A 6,000-nucleotide genomic window follows, 5' to 3' on the forward strand; every position below is an offset into this window, starting at 1 on the left:
TATCCAAATCATGATGTCCATACATCCATCATCCATACATGATATATCATAAAGAGCTAGATGAGACAAGATGATCTCAAGATACATATCCACACTACTCTCAACATCTACTCTCAAGATGGCACACACACAGACACAAAGATAAGCTTTAATCCTCCAAACTTCTCCCCCTTTGTCATCCATCAACAAAAAGCGTACAAGAGGAGAAGAGTGTGATACCAATCTGAAATCACTGCCCACCTGTAGAGAATCCACCAGTACTGCTCGGATAAGCAAAGAGTGAGTCACTCCAGCTAGCCACTGTCGCCTCAACTGAGTCAGGAGCTGGAGAAAGTGAAGCTGTAGTCCCTGCATATCCCATATCCGGTGAAGAAAAAGTCCCTCCAAGACCAAAGTGAAGTGAAGGGGGTGCAGAAGCTATAGGAAACGTCGCCGACGACCCTGGAACTGTCGACGAACAGACGTGAGTCCCAAACTGAGGTCCTGCACTGAACGGTGGAAACGGCCCCATGAAACTGGAAGTGAACTACGGGGCCCCCGAGTATGGTCCAGCGAACTGAGATCCCACAAACTGTCCTGCGAACATCTGTGGGCCTGTGGTGAAAAGCTGTGGACCTGGACGGAACTGAGGTGCAAAAAGTGGAGATCCGTGTCCAAACTGCTGAGCTGAAGACGATCCACCTAGCTGACTCTCCTGACCAAAGAATATCTGCTCGCCCAGGTGGTCATACTGCCCAAAGTCCATCCCCTAGAAGCTCTCAATCATCTGGTCAAGTGAGGGGATCTCTGCTGCCTCTAGCTCTGGTGAGATAGGCGAGAGAGGTGGCTGGAACTGCATGGCAGTGTACATCCTCTTCTAATTATCCCTCAACTTCTTGTTGTTCTTCCTCTCCCTATCCTAATTAACTAGAATGTCTCTCTGGTTCTTGATCATGCCTACAAATGTCCTGAACATCCGCCTAAAGGAAGAGGAAGACCTGCGAGGAGGGGAAACATCTCTACCCTCATGAGGCACAAAGCCTCCAGCTGGCTCCTCCTGCTGAGGCACATCCTGAGCGTGCTGCTGTGCATCTGCATCCTGATCAGGTAGTGGACCCTGATCCTCCTGATCCTCCTCCTGAACCTCATCATATCTGCCCTCAGAAGGAACTCTCACATGCTTAGGATGCTTGATCCTAAGCGGCTCATGCTTCACGTCCATCCCAAAATTTCTCCTGGTAACCTTCAGTATCACCCTCATGATATATGGTGCATAGCCACATGTCTTCAAGGGAGTCTCAGAAATATGCTTGATTTCCTCCAAAATGAAGTCACCAACACTGAAGTCACCGCCTCGAGGGTCTGGCTGCATCATGCTCATAAGATTCTTGGCATGCACTGAGATGTCACTGGGATTCCCATCCCGGGGTGTAAGTGTCTTCCTGAACAGCCTGTTCAGGATGGAGTAGTAAGTGTACAACCCCGTGACCTTGCCTGCATTGCCAACCCTATTCCTCGGATACATGAATCTCACCTGATCAGCTGACAGAGGTAAATCATAGTGAAGCTTAGGACGATTCATGTCCTGATCATCAAGTCTCAAGTAACGGCAGAAAGAAGTGTAGGAACACTGGTAGCGATGTCCCTCTGTCATCCAGTAGATAGTCCTCTCATTGCCATCCTCTGGATCATGCCCAAAATATACGGTCGCGTAGAACTGGGCTATCACCTCCTTGTTCCAATCATGCTGGAACCCCATAATGTCCTTGATGTGCCTGTCCTCACACATCTGAGCCACCTCATCACAAATTTCATGACCCAAGTTTGCCATATGTGTCCAATCAACCCACTGGGCCTCTGAAGCAATCCCTGCCTTGGCAAGAATGATAGTCTGATAGAAGTCCTGCTGAAACCGAGTGTGAAACCTGTAGTCCACGGTGTCCTTTGGGACATCCAAAGGACTCTGACGCCTCAGCAAGCGTGCAGCTACTGTCATCCCGGTGTTGTAGTAGCTGACAATCTCTACACCAGCCTGTCTGACAGGAATCTGAATAGCTGGGGTCACCACAGGACCCTCCAAGTCTGAGCTGCCTGCTGCACTCTCCTCTGACCCATCATCGCTGTCAACATCATCATCATCATCATTAGCATCATCTGCACCTGCATCTGCATCTGTCTCAGTGTCCTCATCATCACGAGGATCTCTCAAGTAGGGTGCATCCTCCTCTGTGTCATTTCCGGATGACTCATCAATGTCCATCTGCTGTGCCCCTGTCTTGGCCCTTCTAGGCCTCAACTGACGCTGACTAGGAGCAGCTGCAAGAGGCTGTGAAGCGGACACAACTGCAGCTGCCTTGGTGCCTCCACTGCTTGAACCCATTCCAGCTGCTCATGCAACTCGATCCTCATTGAGTTTGCTCCTCTTTTCACGGTTTCTCTTATACATGATTTCCAATCTGAGATAGAGAAATATTGAGCTGAAATTAGATCATGATAAGCAACCCACAAGATCTGGATAGGAAGTATTTGAACTGCACTAGAAAACTGGAAACTGGGTTCTGTCAGTCACTGACCGGTCAGACCGGCCTGATGGACCGGTCAGACCGGTCCCTGACAGAAACTGGAGAAAGAATCGGTTTTGATGATCTTTGTTCAGGAAAAAAAATTCTAGAGACCTTTGATAAACAATGTTAAGATTATCTAGCACTTTACAAAGCAAAAAGTGGTTTAGGCTGATGGCTTTGGGTTCTGGCCAGACCGATCGGTCTGACCGCTCGGGTGGACAGGTCAGACCGGTCGGGTGGCGCCCGAACCCTAGGATTTGATTCCGAGCAATGCGAGCCACGAAACTTCTTGATCTCTTAGGGAATAGTTCCTAGGCCTAGCAGAACCTACTGGACCAAAGGGATTGAAAAGATATGCGCGGAGCTAAGAGATCGGGTGAAGGAAACATGTTATACCTTGGAAGAGAGATGAACTCGTGAGGAACTTCAAAACCAGCTTCACCACTGATTGATTTCCCCCTTCTAGCCCCAATGCATGTGATGAAGCAACCAAAACAAAGGCTAGAACTCCAAATCACCAATGGAGTGAGGATGGAGAGGGGAAAGTGAGAGAGAGGCGGCACACGGGTGAAAGAGAGGAGAGGTCGGTGGCAAGTGGTGAAAAGTGAGTATTTTTGACTGTTTTACCCCGCAGAGGATGTAAAAGAAAGTTACTAGGTTGGACCGGTCAGACCGGTCAGACATACCGGTCAGACCGGTCGCACCTGGGGTGCCAGAAACTTTGTTGTCCAGACTATCCGGGTTAATTTCCGGAGTATCCGGGTTAATTTCCGGAGTATCCGGATATAGCCCAGAGTATCCGGGAAGATATCCAGAGAATCCGGGACATTGATCACAAAGAAGTTTTAGAATGATAATTCCTTGATTAAATGGTTAAGCACTTCCAAAAATTCATATTTTCTGACCTTATGTGCTAACCATGAATTGGATAGGTGGACGACTAAGTAAGGAGTATTTTGATGAACACATTTTTCCGAAATAAGAGCTCCTTGTCACTTCCAAAGAAGAGATGATTTTCCAATATAACCGCTCCTTGGATGAAAGAAATGATATAGATAGGAATCTATGGACTTGAGAAAATCTCACTACTTGTGACTAGCCATCAAACAATCAATGAGAACTATAGTCACAAGTAGATTGATACGGTCACAAAGACCAAGATCCAAATATTTTCAAATTTGATACACAACCTATCATGCTAGTTGAGTTTTCGAAAAACATCTATCCTATAACACTCAAAGCATGCTACAAGCAAAGCTATCACCACACTAGAGAGCATAGCACAAACCTTACTCAATTTTACACATGATTGACACTTAGTCACAATTAGGAAGGTTTTAGCTAAATATCTAGGTGACAAGATTTCTTGAGCTTGATGCATACAAATGCACACACTAGTATTAATACGTGGCCTAGATGCTCAAAGGTAAAGCATAATGAGTAGAAAACATACCTTTGCCTCTTAGCCACTTAAACTTGTGCTTAAACTTTTAGAAACAATCACTAGTTATCATAGATGAGAAATAGTGTGCAATGTAGCACAAGTACTTCATGATTATGCTTTGTCAATCAATATTTGATCCAATTGATGAATAACCTCATATTAACTTATATTGGATCCATAATGACCATAATCAACACTATAAGAGACTACACATTCACTCGAAAAAAATGTTAGTCCCAAAGACACAAATTATAAAGTGATCTCCCCCTAAATAAGTGCATAAAAGTTTTGAATTTCTTTTATATGCACTTTATCCATATTATGAGACTAGGAGAGACTACTTTAACAAGTTGGTCATAAAGCACATAAAAGGATATTTAATTGAAGTTGTGCTAGATTCTCTTACTGCCTGAAGTACATGACCCCAAGAGATGCCTATAAAGCATATGCACTGAGAAGGACCCTTTTTCACATAGCTTCTTTCTCGTTTCTTTAGTTTGCTGCAGTTTTCTGGTCCAGACCGGTCAGACCGGTCTTATGAACCGGTCAGACCGGTCACACCAGTCAAACTGCAGTAACCTTCAATTTGTTCATGTCTTGCTTCAATGAATGTCTACTGGATATATTTGCTTACCTGCACTAAAACAAGACATTGCTCTACACAAAAGCCATTAAACGCATCTCACGGCAAATGGGGAGTAACTCAAAGGAAAATGCTTTAGTCACTTATTTAGAATGTCCCAAACTCAATACAAGTGACACACTAGTACTCACCAAGAGTTAAGTGACTAATGCAATTTGAAATTAAAAACGAGTTACCGAGATAGCATTGGATGAAGATATGCAAGATTATTCTTTGAACTTGGTCAATGACATGAATACACAATAAACTTCAAAGAACCAAGTTCTCCAATGCATCTCCATGTACCTGCAACCTCTTAAGCTTTCTTTGGTGCCCAATACTCGTTGGGCCCTGCAACGTTAGCCACAATAGACTTGGGAACCCAAACTGACCTTATGCTAGCATTAGGTGACTTGATCACCTTAGTAGCATAAGTACTTATCTTGTCCTTCCCAAGCTTAGCAAAGTCATTGAACAGTTTTTGAGTTAGGCAAATTACCATTTGGGCAATCCTTGCTCATGTGACCTTTTACTCGACAAGTGTAGCAAATTCGGTGTTTAATCTTGACGAAGATGCTCTTGATTTTATTATTATACTTCTGAGCATCACAAGTCTTCTTGAGTGGAAGAGTGGGCTTTGTGGGCTTCTTGACGGGTCCTGCAGCAGCTCTGGCCTGGACCGGTCTGACCGGTCGGGAGTGACCGGTCTGACCGGTCTGGTCAGACTTGAACTGTTGAGGACAGCACTGGATCATATGCCCCTTTTTCCTGCATCCAAAGCACACTCTATTTTCTGGAAGCTTTCTTTGACTTCTTGAAAGTCGCTCTTCCTCATTGGACTTGATTTGACAATTTCTTGCATAATGCCCTTTCTCTAGGCATCTATAGCACTTGATGTGTCCTAGAGACTTCTTTCTTGAAATCTTGTGTTTGATACTCTTTTGATCTTGTTGAAGAGTTGATCTAGTGATGTTTGAACCCTTCACAAGCTTCTTCACCACGGAGTCGCGGTTATCTTGAGAAGGTCTCACTTTCTCGTTGCCCTCCAACTTAATCACTTGTTCTTTGAGTCTTTTTACTTCATGCATAAGTTCTTCATTTTCTTGTGCAATGAAGTCATCACAAGATTCTACAAATACTTGCTCAATACTAGATTGGCTTGCTTGAGAACAACATGGTTTAGTGCAAGTCAAGTCAAATTGAACTTGTGAGCATGTACAAGTGTGGGATAGAGGTTCATAGGATTTTACCGTTGTAGCCATAACCTCATGAGCCACTTCAAGTGTGACATGTGAGTTCACAAGCATCTCATAGGATTTTTCAAGCTCCGTATGAGTTCCTTGCAAAGCCATATGCTCACTAGTGAGTTTCTCCAACCTTGCCTTGAGCAC

The sequence above is a fragment of the Panicum virgatum genome, chromosome 3K, assembly GCF_016808335.1.
Source record: "Panicum virgatum strain AP13 chromosome 3K, P.virgatum_v5, whole genome shotgun sequence".
Lineage (NCBI taxonomy): Eukaryota > Viridiplantae > Streptophyta > Magnoliopsida > Poales > Poaceae > Panicum > Panicum virgatum.